Raw genomic sequence first — 6,000 nt, 5'->3', positions numbered from 1 at the left:
GTGTACTATATCGATTTTTTTATACAGTATTTGTAATTTTGTAATTTTCTACATTATATTATATTCAAGTACTTTGTTTCTTTGTACTTTGACATAATTTCAATCTATATTTGTACTATTTTCCAAAAAAGTTTGAAAAGATTAACAGTAGTTTGTATATTGTTTGTTCCAAGAAACAGACTAGTCGTTTATCAGATAATTTTATTTTCTTTAATTCTTGGATTGTGCAATGTATAATTGTTTTATTGCTGTTCAATAAAAAGATATTTAAAAAAAAAAAGTAGAATTATTAGAACTCTATACTTTGATAGACGGGCAGGGCTTCTAGATATAGAGAAAGGAGTAGAACACTTTGCTAAGAAATGGCAGCTTTATACAAAGTCACTGCCGACAGCTGTGCAGGATAAAATGTTTAAAGTCTTTGAGGCCACCACCTGGTATATGCTCCGACAACTGTAGGACACCTGTCCATGTGGTATATTGCCAGCCTTATATCCTGTTCTCTTGCAGCGATTTTTGATTGACAAGACAGATGCAGTGATACATATCTTGTATGATGGGACAGAGAAATGCACTCTCCTGTATTAAGTGACAAATTAGCATTGCACAATCTTAACACCCATGTCTACTAGTGGAACATGAATATTACAGAGTACGGGAACTCTGAGGGAATGTTCCAAACTGGACATACGCACTTGCTGCAGTAATGGTGTATACCACATAACGACAGAGACAACAGCAATTGTGTATACTGTGATGATTTATAGAGAATGCTGGTTGGGTGGATTGCACTTGCATACGTCAGTTATCACCCACTTTTTGGACAATGTTACACCAGTGGAACATGAATGGTAAGGAACAGAGGGCTTATTCGGAGATGTACGCTATTCCCATTTGTACGCAGTTGACAGATTATGTGTAATGACGAGGAGTCTTATGTAAAAACATCGGAAAACATTCGTACCCAATGTTTAAGACTAAACAATGTTTTGTAAACAATTCTAAATACATAAAGTTGTCATTTGAGAAAATGCGGAGATTTGCCGTAGATAATTCCAGCAAATATACCCAGCATCTTCCTCCAGTCCTCAGACCACAGCTGGGGAATGTACAGAGAGGTCGCTACATTTGTCCATGTATAAGGTGGAACTGTGCTATCAGTTCTGGATGATGCCATAGACCAGATAGAGCTAATTACTGACATACGAACATCAGGTGACCAATCAGAAATAGGCCCTTGTATCGATTAAATCAATTAAATGAATCACATGTGGTAGTGTCTTCCATGGAATGCATTTCCTGATTACTGAACATCACCATCAGATACATCACCATACTGTACATGGGAATCCTGCAACACCGGGACAGACACACAAGCAGGAGATAAAGTGGGCGGAGCTGGAAATCTGTAACTTATAAGAGTTAGAATGGTGACAGCAGCACAGAGTATTCCAGCTCATCCAACTCCGTTACAATTATGTCTAGCCAACACTGACACGGACGCAGCTATGCAAAAGAACAGAGTTTATTATACATAGAGTAAATACATAGAATAAATCCTGAACATAATTGAACTGTAACGTACAGTTATTCAAACAAAGCAATCCCTCTTATTCATGACATATCAAATTATGGTCAAACATTAAACTTTTGTATTAATCACGTATTATAAGCTGTAGGGTATGAATCCTCGCACAGTGGTTCCCAAACGTGGTCCTCAAGGCACCCCAACAGTTCAGGTTTTAGAGATATCCATGGGTGAGCACAGGTGGTTAAATCAAATTGACTGAGGTACTAATTAAGTCATGGATATCCTTAAAACCTGGACTGTTAGAGTGCCTTGAGGACCAACTTCGGGAACCTCTGAATAACACATTATCTAAGACATATGCGCCAACAAAACACAGACATATATCATGATAAGAGATAACGACTGGACAGACCAGTGTACCCATATACAGGTGTTTATCTGACAGCAAATCCCCAACATCGCAGCGGTGTCACAGTGACAGGAGACGGGCGAGAGGGGACACGTGTATGACAAAACCTTTTTAGTTTGGTTTTGAGAAATGGAAACTTAAGACAGTCACAGTATAAATGTACTAAAAGTAAAACTAAAACTAAATACTGCATAACCAGAAACCAGGATATCAGTGTTGTTCCCTAACTTCCTCCTAAACTCTCTGACCTCCTCACTGTAAGTTATTACCATAGCCTGAATTGTCCTCTGGGTGTTGCTCAGTGTTACTGGTCTGGTCCTTACAGATTCCCTCACTGCCAAATAATCTCCATCTCCTGACCCTGCACATTACTGGTGCTATCACCACTGTGGGAGGTGAGACAGTGCAGGACATACTGAGGACAATCTGTACTGATCCTACTTATCCTGTGATGTTCCTGTATTATTCTTCCATTACTACGTACCCTGCTCACATCTGTACTCAGTATTCTGCTGGGGATATTGGGAGTCTGATGCACCTAATGGACATTACCGGTAGTTGTTTATAACAAGACCAGCAGCTTCCTGTGTCCCAACACAAATTACATTATCTAATAATGTACACATTAAATAATCATGATATTAATGTCCTTAACTTTTGAATAGTCTAAATAGTAAGTTACAGAGGATCTAATCAGAAGTAACACAACTTCTGGCTGCTATAAGGAGACTAGAAATCCATTTTACCAGGAAAACCCAACCAGAGAACACGGGAACAAGTGAGATAAAATCAGAGGTTACAGATCTCCTTACATGACCCATCTCACACCGACAATTACAGCCAAGTGATCACATGATGTAATATTTTTTCACTTCCCATAGTACATCCCCAGCAATTTGTCAAGATGACAGATTACTTAGGAGTCTATATTACGCAAGTGGTCTTATTATAGTGCGAAATGCAAATGTAATTTACATTAAGCAAGGACAGCAATCTAAGATTTTATGTATTCTTTGGAATTTTTAAAAAAATTATAGGATTGCAAATACCTCTGCAATTTTTATATTTTTAGACGCTCGTATACATTGTTTTCCTCCTGTGTGACATTTCTAATGACTAAAAAGAGCTGATTTATGTTTACAATATTTCCCACATTAAGAACATGAAAATGGCCTCTCACCTGTGTGAGTTCTCTGATGTTTATTAAGATCTCTTTTCTGTATAAAACATTTTCCACACTCAGAACACGGAAATGGCCTATCACCTGTGTGAGTCCTCTGATGTTTATTAAGATCTCTTTTCTGTATAAAACATTTCCCACACTCAGAACACGGAAAAGGCTTATCACCTGTGTGAGTTCTCTCATGTCTATCAAGTGTTCCCTGCTGTGTAAAACATTTCCCACATTCAGAACAGGAAAATGGCTTCTCACCTGTGTGAGTTCTCTGATGTGCAGCAAGGGTTGAATGATGTGTAAAACATTTCCCACAAATAGAACACGGAAATGGCTTCTCACCTGTATGAACTCTCTTATGTCTATTAAGAGCTCCTTTTTGTGTAAAACATTTTCCACATTCAGAACACGGAAATGGCTTCTCACCTGTGTGAGTTTTCTGATGGTCATAAAGGGTTCTCTGCTGTGCAAAACATTTCCCACATTCAGAACATGAAAATGGTCTCTCACCTGTGTGAGTTTTGTGATGTTCATCAAGTGTTCCCTGCAGTGCAAAACATTTCCCACATTCAGAACACGGAAATGGCCTCTCACCTGTGTGAGTTCTCTTATGTGCAGCAAGTTTTGAATGATGTATAAAACATTTTCCACAAACAGAACACGGAAATGGCTTCTGATCTGTGTGAACTCTCTTATGTTTACTAAAAACTCTTTTCTGTGCAAAACATTTCCCACATTCAGAACATGAAAATGGTCTCTCACTTGTGTGATTTCTCTGATGTACAGCAAGTGCTGACTGGTGTGTAAAACATTTTCCACATTTAGAACATGAAAATGGCCTCTCATCTATGTGAACTCTCTTATGTCTATTAAGAACTTTTTTAAGTGTGAAACATTTTCCACACTCAGAACATGAAAATGGCCTCTCACCTGTGTGAGTTCTCTGATGTTCATGAAGTGCTGACTGGATTATAAAGCATTTCCCACACTCAGAACAGGAAAATGGCTTCTCACCTGTGTGAATCTTTGTATGTCTCCTAAGAACTGCTTTTAGTCTAAAAAGTTTCCCACATTCAGAACATGAAAATGGTTTATCATCTATATGATCTGAGCTGTGTGTAACAATACTGGGATCATCACGGGAACACTCTTGATGATTAGAAGGATCAGATGATAGATCTGCCCTGTGATATGCTGGGTGTATACTTGGGGTAAAGGGGGTTTCTCCTGGAGAGTCCTGTGAGAGGTTATCATCATCTAGTTCACAATCTGGAGATAATATGAGATGTCTCCCCGAGTTATTCCTGCTGTTGTGTCGATCTGCTGGGAACAGAATAAATATATGGGAATTAGCATCCCTGCAGCACTATACCACACTGTGTTACTATAATAAGACGTGGATTGCTGTACCCCAACATTTCCATACACTCAGAGACTTCATTGTCACGTCTCAGTTTGTGACTGAGGAAGTCTGAGATTAAATCAGGTTCTATTACATGCTATGGTTTAACACTGCTGTTTGATTTATGGGTGAAGGAGTAAAATTGGCTTTGTAGTCATCACTAAAAAGGACAAAGGATGTATGAAACCATAAAGAGAGATAAAATCCAGCATTGTAGTTAATTTCTCTTTCATTTTTCTTCATAATGCTTACGAGGAACATAGGGAGCAGGGGAGGAGAGCTCGGGCTATATATAAGAGCTACATCCTCGGTGTTCAGTTCATTAAACCCCATCTCCTGGTTAGGTATTCCTGAAGACCGGATGTTATCGCCAAAACCGGAAGTGGTCATCGGAGTATAGGGCTCCGCTGGAAATATATATTTTTTTAACTCAATAAAATTATATTTTATTATTTCATTTATTTATTATATTATTTTATTATTAGAAACAGATCATGCTAAATAATGAAAGAAATAATGGGAATTGTAGTTTTAGTAATCTGAAACATTCTGTTTACTAAATATTCATCTGGGAGTTTGGAGTTTACATGATTATAATAAAGATATCCAGCAAATGGGATGCTGGAGAATTAGAATTACTACTGCCATAGTCAACCACTTATAGTAAAAAAGGGTTTCTTTGGAACCTAAGTAACCTGAAAAATAATAAGACATGTGACTTAGTGAGAAACATCCTTATTAATAGATCATCAGAATAAGAACAATAATCTTCATAGATAAAAAAAATAAATAAAATTCAGTATATATATATATATATATATATATATATTTATATATATATATATATATATATACTGAATTTTTTTTTTTTTTTTTTATCTATGAAGATTATTGTTCTTATTCTGATGATATATACTCAAAGTCCTTAAATAAAGAACAAGACGGCACTCCAAATCATCAAGTAGAAAAAAGTGTTATATTCAACGTTTCAAAGTCATTTAGACTTTTTCTTCAGGATGTATCACAACAAGTATATCAAACAAGCCGTACATATATATATATATATATATATATATATATATACCGTTATTCATATTTTCAACATTCTTAAAATACCCAGGAGTTGAATACAGGACCTAAAAATAGCAACCAATTTTTATAAAAAGCACTTTAACTCAAATTTCTGATTGAGTTACTTTGGACTCAAGGTCTTGAGTCTGAAAATTTATTTGGCAGGATTCCTTTGGATATTTTTCTCTCTCCATGTGGCTTTAATATGCCAAATTCCCACAAACTGTTTGATGTTTTGGATAGAACAATTATGCACTGGTGTGAAATAATTGGCAAGATGGTGGGCCTACAGAGCTTTTTTTTATATTTCTCAAATGCACAGATATTCTAATTCTTGTTGTTCTTTCAACGTACGAGAGAGACCACAAGTGCATTCAATCAAATAAACGATGTTAGGGGAGCTGCAGGAAATA

General features: G+C 36.7%; 1 pseudogene across 1 annotated transcript in view; it reads right to left on the bottom strand.

Moving 5' to 3' along the window:
- Positions 1-3,049: 3,049 nt before the first annotated feature.
- LOC148500808 (uncharacterized) overlaps positions 3,050-6,000 on the bottom strand; it is a 59,319-nt pseudogene continuing 56,368 nt past the window's right edge. Inside the window, exon 7 of the transcript XR_015870128.1 lies at positions 3,050-4,138. The product of XR_015870128.1 is annotated as an uncharacterized LOC148500808 (transcript). The remainder of the gene's footprint in view (positions 4,139-6,000) is intronic.

This window comes from Taudactylus pleione, unplaced genomic scaffold (genome assembly GCF_031769625.1).
Source record: "Taudactylus pleione unplaced genomic scaffold, aTauple2 ptg000547l, whole genome shotgun sequence".
Lineage (NCBI taxonomy): Eukaryota > Metazoa > Chordata > Amphibia > Anura > Myobatrachidae > Taudactylus > Taudactylus pleione.
This window is presented reverse-complemented; position numbering and strand designations above follow the sequence as displayed.